At 36.3% G+C, this 24,557-nt stretch overlaps 1 protein-coding gene and 1 long non-coding RNA gene across 18 annotated transcripts in view; one reads left to right on the forward strand and one right to left on the reverse strand.

Moving 5' to 3' along the window:
* GTDC1 (glycosyltransferase like domain containing 1) overlaps positions 1-24,557 on the forward strand; it is a 388,620-nt gene that overhangs the window by 148,816 nt on the left and 215,247 nt on the right. The window lies entirely within an intron of this gene.
* Positions 4,978-23,156, reverse strand: LOC126932658 (uncharacterized). The gene is made up of 3 exons (XR_007718271.1): positions 22,713-23,156; positions 5,405-5,497; positions 4,978-5,092 (listed from the first exon to the last, which is right to left on the reverse strand). It is a non-coding gene; the product is annotated as an uncharacterized LOC126932658 (long non-coding RNA).

The raw sequence follows: 24,557 nt of genomic DNA on the forward strand, positions 1-24,557 counted from the left end.
GAAGGTGAAGTTAACCTAAACGAGATAATATATTTTTGGAGCCTGACATAGTGGCTGGCACAATGTGAGTACCTCATAAATAGTGCAATGTTTTTTATGTTTGTATAGCACTGCGTAATTTTCTCACATACCATATCATTTGATCTTTCAAATTAAGAAGTGATCAGGAAAGATGGTAAGAGCTTGGTAAAAGCACCTTTTTTACAGATGAAAAAGCTAAGTTTCAGAGTGGTAAGTCCAGTATCATATGGCTATTTATGGTTAGGTTTTCTGATTCCTCATCTAGAGCATTAGACTTTTCCCTCCTTTATTTAAACTCTAATTTTTTCATTTACTTATTTAAGCTTGTAACTATATAGGTATATGGAGTTAAGGGAGCCAGTGCTTTAATAGAATTCCTGATGCCCTCATCCCTGTATGCAAATAAAATAACAGATACTTAAAGGGCTTTGGAAAATAATTTTAAGTTCTAAGGAAACATAAAATTGAATGATTTTTTGGTTAATTTATTATATTTAGTCCCTTAGTAGTCACATTTTCTGTAGTTGATAGTAAATTAGAAGCATCTAAAAAAATCATTTCCAAAAAGGAAAAGAAAAACTTCCTATAGCCATTTTTCCATTCTCATTACTGTATTAACCTTGTTCAAATATTCTTTTAATAGCAAATTCCATATTGCTTCTAAGCCGTTTGTTGAAGAATTCCTAAGCATTATAGCTCCTTATTGTTTTGTTGGAGGAACTAATTTTATTAACGTGTGTCAATGAAACTGACACTTAAGGAATTATGAGCAAATAATATAGCATTTGCTAGATTATCTTTGTTTTAAGTTCTCTAAAAGAAAGTATTTCTCATAATTGTTAACACTTGTCGAAAATCTGTGAAGGAAATAGGTGGAAAGTATTCCACTATTCTGCAATATCTGGCTATTAAAAAAAGAAGGATTGGCCCGCTTATATTCAGTATAGTGCATGTCTGACTTGCTCTACCTCCATGTATTTCCTTCAGTGTAAAGAACTTAGGCAGGTGTTATTAATAAAAAAAAAAATAATAAAAAAACTCCTATTTTAAATAAGGATGCTATTCTCCCAGCTTTGAAGCTCACACATACTCTCTAACTTATCCCAGCTTTCGCTCATCTGGTCTTTAAATGTCTCCTTTCATGTGGTCAGCCCACGAGCCGTGCGTATTGCCGCTCAATCACGCCACTGTACGTAGCCATCATGAGGGTGGTTTGCATGATTTGCATTTCCTGTACTGTTTGAGCTTCAATGAGCTCTAAGCGCCACGTATGAAGAAACCACTGCCAAGTAGTTCAATGATTTTAGTCAAACCAGATGAGTCTGTGCTAGAGTCAGGCTACCAAGTTGGTTGGGGGTGGGGAGGTGTTGTTAGGATATCCTGTTAAAAAAGGATTCTTCAAGATGTCCGCACGTGCAGGATGTGAATTCCTTAACAAATCTGGCCACATAATGTAAGAAAGTTACTTTTGGGAAGATAAGACTAAAAGGCTAGATGAATAACCATATATATATTGCTCTTAAAAAATTCAGCCCTGTAGATTTTAGTATTATACTATAATGTGATTATTTATTGTGACAATAATAGATTTTGATGACATTAAATTTCTAGCTATATAGAATGAAATTTAGTCAGAATTAAATACATTGATTACATGTTCCCTTGTCCTGTAAAAGAAAGCTTATATTTTATTAAAAAATGATTGACGAAAACTGTTGGACAAGTATTACAGAAATGGCATAGTAGTGGGCCAATGAATAGCTACTAAAGTGGGGAAGGAAAAAAACATGTACCAGATACTAGTCTTCATGAAAAACATAGACAGATGGGGAGACAGACCTATATGATGCCACAAATAGATGAATATCTTGTAAGGATTTCAAACAAATGTTGAAAGATCCAGTGAAATTTTAAAAGTTGATTTAAAAGTATATCTTATTGCTTATAAACATAGTGTATTTATTCTGCTCACCTGAAACCCAACCTCTAAATTGTTAATAAAATATTTTATCAATATTAACCAAAAAGAGTGTAGGCCGAAACTATATGTAAACTCAGAAATATTAAAATGAATCTCACTAATAAGAGGGACTAATTTTTCTTAGGCTTCTTAGACTCAGATATTGCATTATAATGCTTACAAGAAAACCTTCTATAGAAATCTTTTAAAGTATTGCTTGATAATAGTTTCATATATTTCCTATTCTTATGATGGACAATAGAAGAATATTCTCTTTTCTCATTATATATATGTGTGTGTGTATATATACACATATATATGTATATACATATATATACACACATATATATACATATATACATATATATACATATACATATATGTGTGTGTATACACACACACACACACACACACTTAATAAAAATGTACCTGATAACTTGCTGTGGATGCTACTCAATAGTTTTTAGTACTGGTTCACTTGATTACAGCCTGCTAACTAATCAGTGCCTATAAAGCATGCCCTGCAGCACTTTTAAGGAATTCCTTTTTTTTTTTTTTTTTTTGAAACAGAGTCTCACTCTGTTGCCCAGACTGGAGTTCAGTGGTGTAATCTTGGCTCACTGCAAACTCCGCCTCCCTGGTTCAAGCGATTCTCCTGCCTTAGCCTCTCAAGTAACTGGAATTACAGATGTACACCACCACAACTGGCTAATTTCTTTTGTATTTTTAGTAGAGATGGAGTTTCACCATGTTGGCCAGGCTGGTCTCGCACTGTTGACTTCAGGTAATCCACCCACCTTGGCCTCCCAAAGTGCTGGAATTACAGGCTTGAGCCACCATGCCCAACCACTTTTAAGGTATTTTAAAGAGGAAGCTTTTAAGTCACAGATACTTACTGAGTAAATTGTTTTATAATTATCTATTTTAAGAAAAGATAGACAATTTATATGGATGAAAAAATATGTATTATTATAGCTACACTAAAATGATTTTGCATGTTGCATGTACTATGTAGTCAATTTAAGTCTGAGAACATTTTTCATGTGTTGTGGACTGGAATGTTAAAGGCCAGTTTTTACTTATTTTTTTAAATTCTCTTTTATTTCCTAATTTCCACTTTTAACACTTACTGAATTTTAATGTATGACTTAACCCTTATGTATTGCTAAGTTTGGTACTTTTGGATTGTTACTAGCTTGTCTGCCATGGGAGATCTTGGGCCACAGAGCACTTTTTTCAGAGTTTGAATTTGAAGGAGGGCATATTTGACCCATAGAGCTCTTCTTGTATTTAACTTGATATGTTTACTAATGCTATTAGAATGTTGCATTTTAAGTAATGTAATGTCATAACTGTTACATAAGTTATTTATTTATTTATTTGTTTGTTTATTTTTGAAATAGGGTCTTACTCTGTTGCCCAGGCTAGAGTGCAGTGGCATAATCTAAGCTCACTGCAGCCTCTGTCTCCTGGGCTCAACTGATCCTCCTTCCTCAGCCTCCCAAGTAGCTGAGACTACAGGCTTGCGCTACCACACCCAGCTAATTTTTGTATTTTTAGCAGAGGTGAAGTTTCACCATGTTGCCCAGGCTGGTCTCGAACTCCTGGGCTCAAAGTGATTCACCAAACTCAGCATTCCAAAGTGCTGAGATTACAGGCGTGAGACACCGTGCCTGGCCAAGTTATTAAAATTATTATTTCTTACCAGTTAAATTAGTTTTAAGAACATTGAGCTTATTAGTGATTTTAGTTTTATGTAAATACATTTGAATAATGAATATTGTACCAACTTTTCTTTGAACATTCTTCTTGGTTACTTAGTTCCTAAGAAACTATTTTTTGAATCTAAAAATAAATTATATTTTTAGATGCTTAATTCCGTGGGGGAAAGGAACACATTTTGCATTAGTTGTCTTTAATTTATTAAATAATTCTGTAATGCACTCTGTGCGTAGATCATGAAAACCACTGGCACACATTTTTCTGACTTCACAACATAAGCTGCACTCCTGTTGCAATCCCAGCAAATGTGTTTATAAAGATTCCAGCAATAATAGTCTTGTGACTAAATAAGAAACAGAAGCTAAAGCTAAGAGCAACACAGATACCTATCTGTTTCCTTGAGTTTAATCTGATTAAAACATGGCTCTCAAAAACATTAAATACAATGTCATGTCAGAGAGGTGGTATATGATAAATATAGCTCATGACAGGAAATCGTTATTAAATCAGCATTACTAGTGAATCTGTTATGGAAATTTCCCTTTAATTTAGTTAAGGTTCCCCAATTTGTCACCTCCAGCACATCACTATAGTTTTCTGTTTTAATGGTAAATGTGTAATTTTCTGTTGAATGAAAGACAATTTTTCTACTTTATCATACATATTTATTGCTACAACTGATCAAACACTTCATACATGAACTACCTCCTCACTTCAACTAGGAAAACCAATATACAGATTAAAAGAGATTCCATACTAATCATTGGCCAATCGGACCTAAATATAACAAACTTAAAGGCAACAGCTACCTGGCCCTTAACAAAGATACAAGCCGTTTTTTAGAAATGTGAAACACATCAACTTGATCAAACCTAAAATTATTGGATTTAAAATTGTAATTACTTGACACAAAAATTTTGAGAACTTCCTATTTAGCTTCATCAAAAACATACCATCTTTACTGTTTGCTTTGAGGAAATAGGGATAAAATGTTAGTAATACTACATATATTGGTAAATAATAGTAAATAATACATATATTGGTAGCTAAACTCTGAATACTCTAATTTTTTAACAGTTCAGAAAGCGTTTTCTAAAGGAGAAATATTTTTACAAAGCAAGAAGATTATTTGGCTGACTTATATTAATGAAACATTTTGGCACATGTGAAAGATTTCATCGAGCTATTACAACCACCCCCAAAAAATCTTGGTTTCCATTTAAAATGTCACCAATGTGGAAAAAATACTATCAATCAAATTGCATACTGAAGAGGGGAAAAAAAAGGTAAAGAAAAAGTGAAACAAACAGCGAGCTTTCAGTACATTTTTGGCTTCCCTTAAGGAATTCTGACTTGGATATGGTCATTTATCTGTGGCCTTAAGATTACCTGTTTTAGGGCCGGGCGCGGTGGCTCAAGCCTGTAATCCCAGCACTTTGGGAGGCCGAGGCGGGCGGATCACAAGGTCAGGAGATCGAGACCACAGTGAAACCCCGTCTCTACTAAAAATACAAAAAATTAGCCGGGCGCGGTGGCAGGCGCCTGTAGTCCTAGCTACTCAGGAGGCTGAGGCAGGAGAATGGCGTGAACCCAGGAGGCGGAGCTTGCAGTGAGCCGAGATCGCGCCACTGCACTCCAGCCTGGGCAACAGCGTGAGACTCCGTCTCAAAAAAAAAAAAAAAAAAAAAAAAAAAAGATTACCTGTTTTTTCTCTTTGTTCCACTGTTGTTTTCATATTCATCAGAATGCATCTACTGAGTAATATTCCTTACTTTATGCTCCTCTAGCCAAACACTGGGAATGAGAACAGTAAAATAAATTATTTTCCCAAAGAAACATAGGGATACACCTTCACAACAACAAACTGCAAAATTCCATATGACATTATTCTTTTTGCTTTAAAATTATTCTTAAGGACTTGGTAGAAACAAAGACCTTCTTCATAGGAAACTTGAAGTACTAAGTCCCTCTTAGGAGTTTTATCCAGGAAAGCTGTATGCAAGTTGCAGAAACAGCACTGAGACCCTTAGTTTTTAAAATTTAGCCCTTTCAATAAATGGGGAAGACTAAGTAGCTGTGACCTAACTATACTTCTTGAGTTTTGCAAGCAGCTCTTGTCTAGTGTATCTTAGGCCTTTCTCTTTGCATCAGGACTACTTCACCTTTGAGGTGAGCCCGGTATCCTACTCCCAACTCATGAAGATATTCAGAACCAATTTCCTCTGTGCTCATAAATGCACAGGGTAGAAGGATGGTTCATGTTTCTACTATTAGCTGCTTTTAGGAACATTGGGCTTAATTATGTCATGCTCTCGGTGTGGAAAAATGTATCTAAATCACATTAGAAAATCAAGGTTAAACATGAAAATATTTGGAGGGCTGGCATTCAATGTTCTAGCCTGCATACGGAGTGGCAGTGAATATTGTCAAAACAATTGAGCAAGCAAAGCGTAATTATATTCGATTAACATATGGAAATATACTGAGAGATTAAGTTATTTGTGCAAAGTTTGGCCACTTTTCAGTGTTAGGCAGTAGAAAAACCCAGGTTTATGCTCCTTCTACTGTACTGTCAGTAAAGGAATATCCTGTTTCATCCGCAGGTGAGAGAATTGTTTCACTCAGAAATTACACAGGTACTCTTGCTGTCTAAGTGACCTCAATCAAGGAGGTTTTTATTTTTGCTCAGGGACTCAATTCTAGTTGAGGGTAATCTGAAAGACTTGATTAAATGTAAGTATTCCTATTTTTTAACTCACATACTCAAAATGCTAGCTTTAATGATTTAAATAATCAAAGAAGCTTTTTGGGAAAGTAACGAGTTTCTCTAACTCTCGTTTTTACCAGAGAATCAGAAATTACAAATTAGGAAACAGGAGAGATGAGAATGGGACTAGGTTAACCTTTTGGTATGAAGGAGGTCAACATTGAAAAATGCAACAAGCCTGGATCCAGCTTGCTGAAAAGAAGCTCCTTGGTGACTCTTCTTCTGGCTTCAGTTGATTATTTCTAGTATCCAACCCTTTTTACTTTCTCTAAATCTCTCTGAGGAACATCCTGGAGTTGCTTTTCTGGCTTTCATTGTAACTGGTTCCTGGCCTACCTGAGGGGATGAATAGCATTATCGTATAGGGTAGGTGCTGCAGGCCATATGGAGCCCAGCAGGATACAAGAGTATGAGATGCCTAGGGAAAGCCTCCCTTTGTCAAGTGAAAGGAGAGAGGTTTCCATTGGGAGGCAGCTGAAATAGAGAATAAAGTATTGAGCACAAATTTACAAATCAAAATAACAGTCTTCCAGGGATAGAGCATGGACCAACATGATATAGTGTCAACCTGCATTTTCATAGGTGAAGGGTGGATGGACTATAGTAATCAAAACAGAAAGATAGCATCCTCTCGAAATAGTGACCACAGAGACAGAGCTCTTTGTATTAGTAATGATAGGTAACATTTATAAAGTGCCTCACTGATTGCTTATGTGTGTGTCATCTCATTTGATCCTGATAGCAACCCAAAATGGTGGATAGGCATGAAGAATCTCCTTTTACAGATCAGGTTCAGAAAAGTGATTTGCCCAAGTTACCCACTAGGAAATTTTAGAGTCAAGACTTGAACCCTAGGATTCTAATATAGGAAATTACTTTGTTTCTCAAATAGGATCCGTTCCTCACTTCTTTCCTCCTTGCTGTCATGAAAATATATCCAGGAACTGTGCGAGCGCTGGGTAAACAGTGGTGAACAACATAGCCCTGTTCCCTACGTTTGTGGAGCTTAGTCTGCACTTCTTAGGAGTGTGCTAATTAGTATGGGGTTACTGGGCACTTGAAATGAGGCTAGTCTGAACTAGATGTATTATAATTGTAAAAATATATCCTAAATTTAAAAGATTTATTTCTAATAAGGAATGTAAAATGTAATTTTTATATTATGTTGATAATGTTAAAATTATAATCTTACCTGTTTCAGTTTTATTTTTTAATGACTACTGGAAAATTTCACTGGCTACTAGAAAATTGAAAATTGCATATATTGTTCACATTTGTGGCTCACTTATTTGCATTGGATAGCAAACTATGACATATATGCAACTGATTTTCTGGGGCATATTAATCCTTTTAGTACTTCTTTGGTTAAGTTTTTTACATTGAAGCATTTGGATAATTTGAAATTTGCCCTGGTGCATGCCAGCTTAGATCCCAGTTTGTTTTTCCTCCAGATGTCTACCAAGTTGACTCAACAACTCAGTTGAGTTGTTCATCTCTGATTTGAGAAGCTACCTTTACCACATGCCAGCTCCTCGTATGGATTTGTATCTGTTTCTAGACTTTGCCTTCGTATAAGCATGTTAATATTTGAACTAGTATTATACTTTATATTTTTGAGTTTTTAAAATATTCTTTAATGTCTAGTGGGGTTAGTCTTCATCTCCAATTGACTACCCCCTAACCCCACAGAGTTTACTTGGCTATTGTTTTTCATAGTCTTCGGCTATGAAAATTAGAATCAGTTTGTCTAGTTTAAAATAAAAACAACCTATTTATTTATTTATTTATTTATTTTAATTGGGATCAAGATAAAGAGGATTGATGTCTTCACATGTTGTCTCTTCATGTCTGGATATGGTTTGGATTTATGCCTTGCCCAAATCTCATGTGAAATTGTAATCACCAGTGTTGGAGGTGAGGTCTGGTGGGAGGTGATTGGATCATGGAGGTGGATTTTCCCTTTTAGTGCTGTTCTTGTGATAGAATTCTTATGAAATCTGGCTGTTTAAAAGTGTCTGGTACCTCCCACGACTCTCTCTCTTTGTCCCGCTCTGACCACGTAAGACGTGCCTACTTCCCCTTTACCTTCCGCCATGATTGTAAGTTTCCTGAGGCCTCCCCAGCCATGCTTCCTGTATAGCCTGTGAAACTGTGAGCCAATTAAACCACTTTTCTTTGTAAATTACCCAGTCTTGGGTATTTCTTTATAGCAGTGTGAGAACAGACTAGTACAGTGTCCAAGGAGATGGTACAGCTTTCCATTTAGTCAAGTCATCTTTGTGATTCCTTTGATAGTACTTTAACATTTTCTTCATATAGGCCTTGTCCGTTTAAAAAACTTATTTATGTAATCTTTCTCTAAATGCTGACATACATACATATATGCAACATATTAATTTTGTGCATTATCAGCTTACCAAATTCTATAATGAATGATTTTTTGGATGATGGTACTGAGCTTTCTAATATCTAAAAATATTGATAATTTTACGTATTTCTTTCCAGTTTTTATACCTTTGATTTTTTTCACTTGCCTAATTTTGTTGCCTAGTAATTGCAGTACAGTGCTGAATTATAGTGGTGATAAGACTTTTTGTCTTGTTGCTGACTTTAATGTTTCTTCCCAAGTATGATATTGGCTTTTGAGTTGAACTGTACATATTTTATTAGAGTAAAAAAAAAGTTCATCTTCATATTTTAAGAATAAAAATTTTGGCCAGGCACAATGGCTCACGGCTGTAATCCCAGCACTTTGAGAGGCCGAGGCGGGCAGATCACGAGGTCAGGAATTCGAGACCAGCCTGACCAACATGGTGAAACCCTGTCTCTACTAAAAATACAAAAATTAGCCGGGCATGGTGGCGCACGCCTGTAATCCCAGCACTCAGGAGGCTGAGGCAGGAGAATGGGAGGCGGAGATTGCAGTGAGCCAAGATCGCACCACTGCCCTCCAGCCTGGGTGAAAGAGCAAGACTACATCTCAAAAAATAAACAAAAACAAAACAAAATTAAAAAGAATAAAAGTTTTGTTCACTTAAAAAATCATGAGTAGTTGTTACATTTGGTTAAATGCGTTCTCATGATCATGTGATTGTTTTTCTCTTTAGAGCTATTAAAATGATGAAACTTACAAATTATTTTATTAATAATGAACTGTAATTGTATTTTTGAGAAAAGGATAACTTGTTTATGATGTCTTACTCTGTTTTCATTTCCTGGCTAGATTCTGTTTGATAGTATTTATTTAAGATTTTGGCATCTAATTATAAGTGAGATTATCTTGTTGTGTATTGGTCTTGTTATACTTACTTTATAACAATAAAATAATATTGAAGTTCTCATTACCCCATACTTCACTATAGCAGTTTAAGTAGAAATGGACTTATCTAGGCCGGGCATGGTGGCTCACACCTGTAATTTCAGCACTTTCAGAGGCCGAGGCAGGTGGATCACTTGAGGTCAGGAGTTCAAGACCAGCCTGGCCAACATGGTGAAACCCCGTCTCTACTAAAAATGCAAAAACTAGCCGAACATGGTGGTGAGCCTTTGTGATTCCAGCTACTTGGGAGGCTGAGGCGGGAGAATTGCTTGAACCCGGGAGGTGGAGGTTGCAGTGAGCCGAGATCATGCCACTGCACTCCAACATGGGTGACAGAGCGAGACTCTGTCTCTCTCTCTCTATATATATATGTAAATAAATAAATAAATAAAAGAGGGAGGGAGGAAGGGACTTATCTGTCCTTTAAACATTTGGTAGAATTCCTTTGTGATACCATGTAAGTTTTGTGCCTTATTTGGAGGGCAGGGATAGTGGTGGTGAAGGTGGTTCCCTTTGTGGGTGGTAACCTTTTCTGAATCTCTTATGGAACTCTGCTGTTTTAGATTCTCTACTTCCTCCGAGATAGGCAGGTAAAAAAAATTTTTTGGGCAGACTTTTGTGTGTCTAAGTATAGTTCTTTTGATGTTAGGAAGGTTTACTTTTTCCCCGTATTGATTACTTTTATAGTTATAACCTAGGTTCTCTATTTCTTGAGGTAGTATCTGTTAGTTCTACCTAATGAACAGGGTGGTAAGATTAATGTGTTCTCACTTTCTTGTTCTTTGTTCCTTTGCTGCCATCTTATTTTAATCTACATTATCTTTCATATATTTTTTCTTACCTGTATGCTCTTTAAATATGCATATACTTCTCTTGATTGATTTGTTCAGTTTTAAATTGTATCCAAAGACTCCCACCTATATTATATGGTTAATGCCATAGGTGAGTCTACTGTATCTCCAAAATTTCTTTTACTTTCTGGTCCCCTGCCCAGTTGGATTATGTCTACATGGTCACAGCAAATACCTTTTGTGTTGTGTTTTATTATTCTGATTCCCTCACTGGTTTTGGTTTTACTACTGTGGTTGTATTAGTCCATTTTCATACTGCTATGAAGAAATACCTGAGACTGGGTAATTTATAAAGAAAAAGAGGTTTAATGGACTCACAGTTCCATATGGTTGGGGAGGCCACATAATCATGACAGAAGGCGAAGGAGGAAGAGTAAAGGCATGCCTTACATAGCACCAGGCAAGAGTGTGTGTGTAGGGGAACTGCCCTTTATAAAACCATCAGATCTCATGAGACTTAGTCACTGTCATGAGACTAGCATGGGAAAATCCTGCCCCAGTGATTCAGTTACCTCCCACTGGGTCCCTCCCACAACATGTGGGGATTATAGGAGCTACAATTCAAGATGAGATTTGGGTAGGGACACAGCCAAAGCATATCAGTGGTTAAATGTATTTGTTGGGTCATGGTTCTGAAGGCAGTATAAGTATTCCCCCAACATCTGCTTCTGCTGAGGGACTTGGGTTCCTTCCACTTATGGTGAAAAGTGAAGTGACCTGGACTGTGGAGATCGCATGTTGAGAAAAGAGCAAGAGAAGGAGGGGAGGAAGGTGTCAGGCTCTTTCAACAACCAGTTCTTGTGAGAACTAAGAGTGAAAACTCCTTTACTCCCATGTGAGTGGCTTGGTGCCATTCATGAAGGATTTGCCACACAATCCAAACACCTCTCACCAGAACCCCCATCTAACATTGGGGATCAGATTTCAATGTGAGACTTAGTGCAGTCAAATAAACCGTATCCAAATTGTAACAAAGGAAATCATGCTCATTGCTCACAAAAGGCCAGAAATAGTACCTGTTCCCACCAGCCTACTGAAGAAACATCATGATTATGTCAGGGCTGTGATCTTAACTGAGGGTCAGTTGGGGAGAAATCTACTCCCAAGCTCACATGGTTGTTTGTAGCATATAGTTCTTTATGGGCTGTTGGGCTAAAGGCTTTAGTTTCTGGCTTGGTGTTGCCCAGAGGCCACCCTCATTTCATTGCCACATGAACCTTTCCAATATGTCTCCCTACATCCTTAAAGCCAGCAAAGGGAATCTCCTTGCATGGCAAGGTGATACAATCTTATGTAATGCAATCACATACATTTTGTCACCTTTTCTGTATTCTACATTTTAGAAGCAAGGAGCTGTTCTTGTCCACACTCAGAGGGAGGGATTACACAGGGCATGAATACAAGGAGATGGAACCATGGGGCCATCTTAGGGTTTCTTTTTTACACCAGAGATGAGGAGAGTATCTTAAAATCAGCTGGATTTTTTCAAAAAAGAAAAGAACATTCACCAGAAAAACAGAGTTAAGCACAGCAACCGATTTCTCTTAGTAAACATTTTAAGGGGTAGTGAAGAAACTTCTTCAAAACGCTGAAAGGAAAAAACTATCCACCTAGAATTCTGTGCCTAGCAAAAATACTACTCAAAAACAAGAGTAAAATGAGGCTTTTGGCTGAAAGAAGGAAGAAAAAAAAACAAAAAACAAGAAGATAGAGTTGAGAAGAAGCAAGAAACTTCATTTGTCTTCATTTGTAGCATTGGGTTACCCCCCCCACCCCCCAACCCCACTACCTTCATGAATTCTGTGATTCTTCTTAGGTCATAATCTTCGGTGAGGCATGTGTATGTGTCTATTTAGTCAAAACCTGGGCTGATGCATGCATATATTTGTGCATCTCTCTAGTAGGTGGCAGCAATTAGAATCAAGTGAAAATATTTATCTTAGTATTTTTGAATAATTTTATCTACTGTGCTTTTCTCTGTAAAATAATTTTCTAAAGGGGCAGTGAGCTTCCTAAGTTAAGCTTCTTAAGAAGTCTTTTTTTTTTTTTTTTTTAAAGACAGAGTCTTGTTCTGTCACCCAGGCTGGAGTGCAGTGGCACAGTCTTGCCTCACTGCAACCTACGGCTCCCAGGTTAAAGTGATTGTCTTGCCTCAGCCACCTGGGTAGCTGGGATAACAGGTGTGTGCCACTATGCCCTGCTAATTTTTTTGTATTTTTAGTAGATAGGGGATTTCACCATGTTGGCCGGGTGGTCTCAAACTCCTGGGCTCAAGTGATCTGCCCACTTCAGCCTCCCAAAGTGTTGAGATTACAGGTGTGAACCACCATGCCTGACCCTTAAGAGATCTTTTATCCAGATAGTTATTTGAGGTTTCATATTTAATTGAGAGTTGTATGTTAAAATATTTAAGTCGTTTAAATCTTAATAATTCAAACAAATTATTTAAATTCAATTTAAACTATTTAAATTATTTAAAATAATATTTAACATGCTTTTAAAAAATCTAAATACTGCTATGTTTTAGCCACAAAAATATTTTTATTTTTCTATGGTAGATCTCAACTCCAATATCCTTATCTGCAAGTGGAGCAAAGAAAACCTATACTTTTTACATCATAAAATTTTTGTAATATTTAATTTCATATTATGTCATGAAAATACTTTGAAAACTCTGAGGACACATAAAATTGTGAAGTGTATTTTTTAGAATTACAACATCATTTTCGTTTTGTGTCAAAAATAACTATACTTCTGATTTTCAAAATGCCCACTACAATTAAGATATTTTTTTGAAGTACATGTGTGTATTTTAGGAAATTCCGAGTTTTCTGTATTTGTAACCTGGTTATTATTCCAGTCTAATGGCTTTGTTCCATAAATTATTTGGGCTTCTATTTTATTAATTTTAGTCCTGGATCAGTTTGGTGCCACCTTTATCATGGTGAATTCCATTATTGCTCTAGGGGTTTGAGAGTCTATAGTTTCTGTTCTTTTGGTGTATAATTTTACAGTAAACATTTTGTTAAAAAATATTTCATCCAAAAATTGAAATTTCCAGTAGTGTTTCATTGACAGCTTATCAACCCACAGAAAGTTATTGATTTACTTCTTAAAAAAATCATTTCAGGTTTTCACACAATTAAAATATAAAGATTTTCATTTACAGTAATTTGAATTTAGGCAGCATTATTTTGACACCAGTAGGATCAAGGAAGTTAAAAATTTTTGTAGGGAGGCCGAGACGGGCGGATCACGAGGTCAGGACATCGAGACCGTCCTGGCTAACCCGGTGAAACCCCGTCTCTACTAAAAAATACAAAAAACTAGCCGGGCGAGGTGGCGGGCGCCTGTAGTCCCAGCTACTCGGGAGGCTGAGGCAGGAGAATGGCGTAAACCCGGGAGGCGGAGCTTGCAGTGAGCTGAGATCGGGCCACTGCACTTTAGCCTGGGCGACAGAGCGAGACTCCGTCTCAAAAAAAAAAAAAAAAGAAAAAATTTTTGTAAATGCTAGAAAGGCTTTTAGTACTGTCATTGAGGTGGAAGTTGTGAAGCATTAGAAACAAAAGACACATGGTCCGTTCAGACTTCTTTACACAGTATGTAATGAAAAGGTCCAGAGACAATTGGGATTTCAAAGCAGGAGAAGTTTGTCTTCATTGAAGCTGTGGTATCTGACTTAGCTTTGAAGTATGGGTAGGATTGGGATGGACATAGAGGAGCAGCCAGACGTGATAATAATAGCATATAGCTACATAGCATTTACTATTTGCCAGACACTGTTCTAAGCTCTCTTCATAGATCAGCACATTTGATTATTAATTAATAAGGTGATTATCTTCACTTTCAGGATGAAGAAACTGAGATAGAAATTTGTTGAGTGACTGCCTCCAGGTCTCACAGCTAGTGAACAGTGGTACTGCTATTTAATTCAGCCCTTTCAGCCTCAGTCTCTTATCACTGTGTTGTTCTTCCTCTAGTTATTGTGCTATATTTTGGGAGGACAGTGGGACAGATGAAGTTAAGGAAAGTTGAAATCATGGAAACTTTTGAAAGGGAGATAGAAGCATTCATATATTATCAATGTGAATATAAAGTAGTTCAGTCTTTCTAGGAAATAATTTGGTACCATATTGTATCAAGAATCTCAGTAATCACACTGTATGTATTTGTTCTAAAGAATGTAGGGAGATAGTTATCCATAGGTCTCTTGAATCTGTATGTCTCGCAAGCAGAGAGACATAAAATGCCTTTTTGTTCTGGACTACTTATTCAAGGAGGTTTGTGTAACAAACAGCGTTGGAATATAGAGAAGTATCTCCCTTCCAGTCAGATAGCCCATTTATTTGCTATCCAGTATACTAAAGATAATATCTCCCTTTGGAGTAAAGGTTTGGCAAGTTTGCTAGCAGCTACTTATAAAAGATCTGAGTTTCTTAGAGCTTATGGTTCCTCAGCTATGATGCAAACCCACTCCCTTTGAATCATCCATCTGGGCCACTCCACATCACCTCTGTGGGCCTTGGAGACCAAGGGAAACTAACATGAAAATGATGCTCTTGCTGCTTACTGTGTTCTGAGTAATAAGTCCTTTGTCTTTGACCTTGAAATGTTATGTCTGCTGCCAGCATCCAGGACACCGTGGCAGGCTAACTTCCTTGTAAGTAGGGCAGAATCTCAGACTCTTCACAGTTATTGACAAAGGAATGATTAGAATTATTAATAAAGCATTATGTATGGTAATTGGAAAGTAACACCACTGGCCAATAATAAGGTACCAGTTTTGTAAATGATAGTATATTTGTATAGTGGAATATTAATTCTACAGCCCTTAAATATTATGTTTGTAAAAATTTAAAGACTTGGAAATTTACTTACAAGAATGTTAAGTAAAAATTATATTATGAAAATAATGTGTGTAGTACAATCTCAGTTGTATAAAATATGTTTGCATGTATAGGAAAAAAACTGGGGTAAGAGATATTCAAAATGAACAAATTGTTACATATCATTTGTAGAATTATAAGTGATGTTTTTCTTTTCTATTTCTGTATTTCTGAATTATCCTATAATGAAAATACATTACTTTTATAAGAAGGAAAAATACACATTATTAATGAAGTCGAGCTGAGGGATTTTATATAGTGTAATGGGCAGAGTAGATATTGTATATAATCTTGAGAGGACAGTAATATAAGGATACATCTAAAACCCATGCAGTCAAAGATCTGTTTTTCATTATAGTGTACATACACAATATAACTGAAGACCATTGAAGCAAAAACAAAATAAGAAATCTTAAGTTATAACAGAGGTATAAGAACACAGATATTTTAGAAATTGTAATTTAAGGAAACTTAATCCATTTGAGCAACAACAACAAAAAAAACTAAGCTCAGCAAAGCCTCTCATTGTCTAATAAACATGAATTAAATCTGTGATCCATAAGAAGTAATATTTAGATACCGAAGTACTGAAAGATGAAATGATCTGATATCTGAAATTTGCTTTAAAATATTACAGCAAAAAATTTTTTAAAAAAATTAGGTGGGAGAGATAGGTGAACCAACTTTGGCAAAACTATTGATAGATGCTGAAATTGTATATATTATACTGTCAATTTTTGTGTATACTTGAAAATTTCCATAGTAGAAAATAAACAAATTGTCACTAATTTATATAATTCTAAGACAATGCCTCTCAACCATGGCTGCACATAGATATCTCTTGGGAGCTTTAAAAACTACTGATGCTTGGACCATTAAATGGTCTTGGGTATGCCTTAGGCATTAGGATTTTCTAAACCTCTCAGGTGATTCTAATGTGTAGCTCACATTGAAAACTAAAGTTCTAAGAGGAAACTGCTAGGTATATCTTTATTGTAAGGGACATTGAACCTAATGGATTTTTATAGCATTTATTTAAAAAAAATAAGTTTTACATTGTGTTGGCTGATGGATCATCCCTCAGTAAAAAGTGAGACTAATTTTTTTTAATAAAAATAATTCTGAGAATGATAATAAAATAGTGTTAGGTACATAGCTTAATGGTTTTTTCACTTAACGATGAAGTTTCAGTGATTCTAAGGAATGAATAACTAAGATGTTCCTTTCACATATGAGTTAGCAAGAAGCCTAAGATGTACAGACAGGGTAGTTTTTAAAAATAATTTAACATTTTATAACTTTCTTAAAGTAATTCTTGCTCATTTTCAACAACTAAAAAGGATATGTAGAGAAAAAAAGAAAATAATCAGCCAAGTCTCCATTATTCATGGTAAATACTAATAACCTTTTATAGTACTTGATTTCAAACTTATTTAAACTTTTTATTGTAAAAATTTCAAACATAAATATATAGAAGTATCATAATCTCTATGTACTGATTATCTTCAATAATTATCAACCTATGACCAATCTTATTTCTTCTGTATCCTTGTCCCATTTTATTCCCCCTCCAAATTATTTTGAAGCAAATCTTCTATCATTTCATCTATAAATATTTTAGTACATATTAGAGAAAATAATCTTCAGGTCATTAACACTTATCTGAAGTATCAGTATTCTATGTTGACTGAAAGGAGATCCATATGCTATAGCTCCCAATTCTCTGGTTGCCAAAGATGGTGTTGGTTTATAAAAGTAAAGAGTCTGGCTTACATCCTTGAGCTGCAGAAGGATCTGCTGGCAGGGCCAAGACATTTCTCAGAAAGTAACTCCATCAGTTTAGATGATGAAATAAGCAGTAGACTGAAGTCTTAAGAAACCCAGAGTTCTACCCATTAAACAGGCCTTAATTTGGAAGATATGAAGGATTAGAATTACCCAATGTTTTGCTAGATTAACCTACATTACTCTCCATTGTCATTTTGTTTAGAGCCAGGTAGTTTCCCTAAGGATTTGGCAGATTGAGTTAGTTGTGGCGAGTTTTGGTAAAATTATCATGAAGGCAATATGTTAGAAAGGATTTGAAGACAGGAAAGTTTTTTAAGAAGATACTCAATCTTTGTGGCCTGAGCTGATAAAAATCCAGGGTTGGAGGGTAGGAGAAAAGACAAACTGTAGCATCTTTATTATAGTAAAAATTTGCATGACTTATCCCTAACATATGGTAGAGGGTGAAGTTGAAAAGGGAAGAAAATGAATTTGTCCAATATTAGTGTATTAGTCTTTTCTCACACTGCTATGAAGAAATCCCCAAGGCTGGGTAATTTAGAAGGGAAAGCGATTTAATTGACTCACAGTACCACATTGCTAGGGAGACCTCAGGAAACTTATAATTATGGCAGAAGGCAAAGGAGAAACAGTCACCTTCTTCACAGGGCTGCAGGAAGGAGTAAGTGCAAGCAGAGGAAATGCCAGATACTCATAAAACCATCAGATCTCCTTGGACTCACTCATTACCACGAGAACAGCATGGGGGAATCACCCCCATGATTCAGTTACCTCCACCTGGTCCCACCCTTGACACGTGGGGATTATGAGGTTTACAATTCAAGGTGAGATTTGGGTGGGGACATGGAGCCAAACCATATCAATTAGTACACTGGGTTTAAAGTAATAACACAGCATCCAAGTAGTTACTTCTGGTTGGCCACTGGAAATAGAAGACTAGTATTCGGGTGATGTGTAAAAGCTGGAGATCTATGTTTGAAGATTTTTCATGAAGCTAAGAGGATGATTGAGTTTTCATAAGGAATATTTGTTTAAGAAGAAGAGTGTGTGGCTAAAGGCAAACCCTTCTGATAGTTCCATTGGATGGGAATAGGAATATAAAGGCATCAATCTATAATAAATTAATACTTATCAAACATCTGTGTCACAGGTATTTTGCATGGAAAAGGGAATGAGAGCATACTGAATTGAATGGGAGACCTACTTTAACAGAAAAGGAATGCTAAGCAGAGATAATATACAAAGATTCATGAAAGTAGAAACTTGAAAAAATGAATCATGGTACCCAGGGCAGGAGGCCTGAAGTTTTTTGGTACTATGAGTTTCCCCAGAGAATAGGATGGAGTGGTATTTCATGCAGAGGAAGAGACACAGACACATGTGCTTGGGGCAGTGGTGAGAGTCTGGTGTGGCTGAAACAAAGGTTATAGAGTGAAGAGAATGACAGGGGATTTGGTTCTGATATGCAGGATCTAGGAACCCATTTGTTGAGTCTGAAGAATGTTAGAATCATTATTGAAATAGAAGACAAAATCAACAGTTTGAGTTTAACATGAATAAATAGGACAGGAAATAATGGAAAATTCGTGGGTTTTCAATTCTGTCAAGCAAATACTATCACAATAATGTGAGGTATATTTTACTGGCATTAATTTATATTCATTTTTATTTTGAAATTTGATAAAATGACAATGTGACCAAACTTAAGTTGCCAAAGATTGTATGTATATATGTGTATGTGTGTGTGCATGCTTTCATTTGCTCAACATATTAATTGTTAAGAGCCAGGTATTGAGGTTACAAAGATGAGTGAGTAAGATAATGCTCTACCTTCAATACCTTTGTAGATTAATTGAAAATGGATAATAAGTGTTTATGTATACTAGTTGGGTAAGTACAAAGATATGGGAACACCCAAGAGAATATGTAATCCAACTTGGATGTCAGTGGAGGGACCTGGAAAGCCTTCTTGCAGGGGTGATGACAACTGATTCTTAAATGATGCAGACGAATTGGTGGTTGGGTTGATTTGAGGGAAGCGTGCATGGAATAGTGGCATACTATTCAAATTAGATAGCAGTAGCATGGAGATAAAAGGCAACCTGGTGTGTATACCATATGGGAACCATAGTCATAGACATTTCATTATACTTGAAGCTCCAGTTGTGAAATAGATGAGGCAGGAGATGAGCTTGTAGAGCTAGGTAGAGGCCAGCACAGGTTGACATTTTGCAAACTTAACTTAAGGGACTAGGTTTTATACAGGAGAGTGACCTGGCCAGATCTGCATTCTAGATGTATGGTTCTGTAGCAAGATGTGGGATAAACTTGTTGGGAAGATAGACTTCGAAATAAGATTAGTTAGGTGTTTTTTGCAGCAGTCCAGGCTTCATTGTGTAAAAGGTTATGAATAAGGGTGAAGTTGAAGGGACATGTTTGAGAAATATTTAGGAAGTAAAGTACATAGGATTCATTAATAGGTTCTTAATGGAAATTTAGGGAGAGTGAGTCCAAGGAAATGACTCTCAGGTTTCTGGTTTGGTAGATGGTTGTGCCTGCAGCTGCAACAATAAATTCAGCAGAAGAGCATATTTATTGAATTAGATGAAGAATTCTGTTTTGGGCCTTTTGTATTTAAGCTGCCAGTAGGCTATCCAAGTGAAGGTTTCCAACAGTTGAATATCTGAAGATTGGATGAGAAGTCTAGGTTTGAAATCCAGATGTGGGAGCCATGAGCATGTAAATAATACTGAAAGCCTAAGAGTGAGCATTCTCTTTAGTGTCAGAATTGTGTTCATAATGGTAATGAATATGCCAAGTATGTACTGAGAAAACTTGACCCAAGAATCAAAATTTGAAATGAACTCTACTTAGCCTTGCCTAACTTTTTATTTATTTTTGAGACAGTCTCCATCACCCAGAGCGTGAGTGCAGTGGCGCGATCTTGGCTCACTGCAACCTCTGCCTCCTGGGTTCAAGTGGTTCTCCAGCCTCAGCCTCCTGAGTAGCTGGGACTACAGGCATGTGCCACCATACCCGGCTAATGTTTGTATTTTTTAGTAGAGATAGTGTTTCATCATGTTGGCCTGTATGGTCTCGATCTCTTGACCTCGTGATCCACCCGCCTCGGCCTACCAAAGTGCTGGGATTGCAGGCGTGAGCCACCGCACCTGACCAGCCTTGCCTAACTTGCTTAATTTTGAACAGAAACCGTTAACAAAGTGAACTATGAACCCAATCAAAGTCTTTTTAAAACATCATATATTTTTCCAAAAAATTTAATTGTAGCACCAAAGCAGCATATCAAAATATCATTTGAACTGAATCAATAGATCATCTATTAGAATTCTTAGAATTGGGTGACTAGTGTATACAGGACACTGTAGTCAGTTCAGGACTTCAAAGGCAGTCTGTATAATTTTGGCAATAATAATAATTTCACTTTTTCTTTTCTCAAGTCAAGCACAAGTGATCTAGGGAGAAAAATTACTTCCAAATGAGCTTACAATTGCCAGCAATCCAAAATTTAACCAAATTGGATCATTGCACACTGCACTGTGTTTGGAAAAAAGACTGACAGAATGTTCTTTCATTAGATTCTAAGGTATAGGAATTACTTAACTGCAGTGGCTCTGGAAAATAGTTATTGTGTAAAGATCTGGAGTAATTAAGTCAAATACTGTTCATGTGTAGAAGAATTTGCTAATAATGATTTTGATAAGTAACATTTTGTATGACAAAAACAAAAATAGTAAAAGTAGAAACTATAGAATGGCAAATAAAACAATTCTCAGGTATTGCAACATTTTGAAATTTGATTCATCATTTAATTTGAATTTCATTGCCAAAACAATTGAATAATAATGGTAAATAGTCTCAAAATGCTTATGTCATGCCTACAAGGTACCAAGCAGTGGTCTAAGCACCTTACACATCTCACACCACCCTAAGAGGAGTACTCTCATAGGCCCATTTATCACATGAGGAAATAGAGACAAACAGAAGACCAAAAACAAAAACAAAAAACAAATCTTGGCTAGGTGCAGTGGCTCACACCTGTAATCCCAGCACTTTGGGAGGCTGAGGCGGGCAGATCACCTGAGGTCAGGAGTTCGAGACCAGCCTGGCCAATATGGTAAAACCCCATCTCTAATAAAAATACAAAAATTAGCCAGGCGTGGTGGTGCACGCCTGTGGTCCTAGCTACTTGGGAGACTGAGGCAGGAGAATTGCTTGAACTCAGGAGGCGGAGGTGCAGTGAGCCCAGATTGTGTCACTGCACTCCAGCCTGATGACAGAACAATACTCTGTCTCAAACAAACAAACAAACAAACTTTCCCTAAATCGCATAGCTAGTAGTTGGCAAAGTAGGCAATCTTCCCTTAGAATCCGTGGTAGACCTGGGTAGTCTGCCTTCATAGTCCATAGTATACCCAGGTGGCTCGCCTTTGGAGTACATGACCTTAACCACAGTTCTAGTTTAAACATTAATGAATGCAGTTATTAAATAGTGTATCTGTGCATTATGGGGTTTTAAACAAATATGGAGATGACATGATTTTTGCCCTTTAAAACCAGTCTCTGGCACTGTTTCCCAGATAATTTGCATTGTATGCACACCACCATGATTCCTTTGATTTAACTTTTTCCTACTACTGTGAAAAGGCAGTGTTAGCATATATTCCTTACGTATTTAAAAATAAAGGGATTTTTATAAAAAGAAAACTTGAGATGATCTCCTTAGTTTATGGATAAATTAGATGTAGGGATTACAAACTTTAGGAGATTTTACAAGGACTTCAATATGTAAAAACCTATGTGCATACCTTGCTCTTTACCCAAGAAATATTTTGTAAGTAGAAATTACTTTAAATCAAATAATTCAAAAGGTAATAGGCATGCTTACTATTACAGGTTTTATTGTCAATACTTTTTATTTTTTAAATTTAAAAAGTAATGTATAATTATACAATAGAACTTTGGAGATAAAATATGAAAATTCGTAAACCCAGAAACTGTACTAATCTGTTTTACTTCCTTATGGTCTTTTCCTATGTATCTAGTCTTACATTGCTTTAATAATAGTATATTTATAATTTTGTACTTTATGCAGTTTTAAATTTATTGTTAATATTATTTGGGATTTTTTGGGTAAAAATAAATACAATAAAATTTTGTCTTTTGGATAAATCCACATTTTCATATTCTGGGTTTATTTTGTAGTCTATACCAAGTACACAAATTATAATTCAGTAACAGTTTTGTATTCTATTTACTGCTGTCTCTTCACCCTCTTTTTGTTTCTGTGCCTTTGGCTTTCCCTAACTGGGCACAATCAGGTCCACTGATGCCCCCTACCTGCAAGCTTAGTCTTGCACAGTACCTGAGCCATTCTTACCTGAGTCAGCTGATAGACACATCCTTAGCTTCAGACCCACACCTGCTCATTCATATGACTTATAGTTTTATCCATCCAAGACCTGGGATTCATCCACACAGCTCTTTGGGCTCCTGCATTCTTCCAGCTGACCGTTCACCCCCAGATCTCTGTTGTTGCCAGTTGCCATGAGATCAGCACTAGGCCTTTACTTTGTTGCTCTTTCCTTTATCTCTCCTCACCTTTCTACTGCCACCTTTAGCTGACTTGGCCAGGTTTTTTTCTCTTTGTTTTTTACCCCTGATTATTCTGCTTTATTCTATAGGCACCTTCTGGGGCTTCGATACCTCTTCTGTAGTTTCTGCTAATTGTATCCACTGCATAATCCCAGTCAAGCTTGACATCTGTACAAGATTTTCCAGAGTCACCTCCTAAATTCTGAATGAGACTTCTTGAAATCTTTACTCTTCTGCTTTATTCATTGAATTTAACCAGCATCTTGCCCAAGTTATGCTCTTTTGACCTAGGTTTTTCAATTGGCCCCCTGTCTTTTTTGATGGCAGGTGTTGTAGGTGGTACTGTTTCCTTTGAAGTATACTCGATCCTGGAACCAGGTCTCAGCCTCATTTGCAAAGGCCTGAAAACACCAAGGACAGTATCAGCATGGTTTCTCCTGAAGGCAAAATACCGTGTAAGAATCAGGAGAGTAAAATAAAAATTTTAATGCATGTAGTTTCTCTTCTAAATTCACTCACCGATTTTTGTTAGATCTATTCAGATCCTTTTTACAGCTAAACCGTTTATCACTTGAAGCAAAAGGAGCAACTGTCTGTGCCACGTCCAAATGTCTTTGTACTATGAAAACTCGAGATGCAATGCATGTTGTGTCTAGGTTTAACATGACTGTAACACATGAAGTAAGAGTCCATCAATACAAACTAAATTAAAACTGGAGTTGCATAAATAGAATCTATGGTAAGCTGTCTTTGCCTTACCCCATTTATTCTACTTATTGACGAATTTTCATAACTTACTCCTTGAATAAATTATCTAAGAATTAGCCTGTGATTTTCTTTACATATTTCTTCTTATTTGTACACAGGTATTGCCATAATAAAATCTTATAGTGATTACTGTTTTTTACTACTTACTTGGGCTGGATTTTAAAATAATGATTATGTTTTTACTCTCCATTTGGACTGGATTTTTCATATATAATTTATATTAAAATGGAACAACATTGCCAAGTCTACTGTTAAAAAGGACTCATTCATTCTTTCGTTTTTCTTCAACTGTAGGGACATTCATATCCTTTCCTCCCTAGTCATACATGTAACTGGTCCTATCAGTAACATGATTAGATCACAAAACTTCTTTCTGCTAAGATACCAAATTTGGGCATTCACATTTAATTTTAACCTTCTGACATTATGCAGTTCTTTTTCTCTCCGGCTTCTCTGTGGAATAATGTGGCATGGCCAGTTTCTTACAAGATGCAGGTGGCTGGGGAGGTTCTGCAACAGGGACTGGAACAAGACAGCCACAGGGAATTGACTCTAGTAAATATACCATTTCCATTGTATACAATTGTGATGTCCAAGTGATCTGATGATATGAGTCATAATCATAGGAAGCTTTTGGTCATAAATAAATCCGAGAAAGAAGTAATGAAAGATCCCAGCTAGCAGAACATGACAATGGAGTGTCTGTTTAATCATCAAGTGTAGATAGGCTGGTACTTGATTTCAGTATGATCTCTTCAGACCAAATGTTACCTGTTCTTTCGTGCCATACTCAGATGTCCCAAATTATTATCACTCTTATGACTGACTAACATAGAGGATTTCCAGCATTTTCTTGCGTTGC

This window comes from Macaca thibetana, chromosome 12, assembly GCF_024542745.1.
Source record: "Macaca thibetana thibetana isolate TM-01 chromosome 12, ASM2454274v1, whole genome shotgun sequence".
NCBI classification, from domain to species: Eukaryota; Metazoa; Chordata; class Mammalia; order Primates; family Cercopithecidae; genus Macaca; species Macaca thibetana.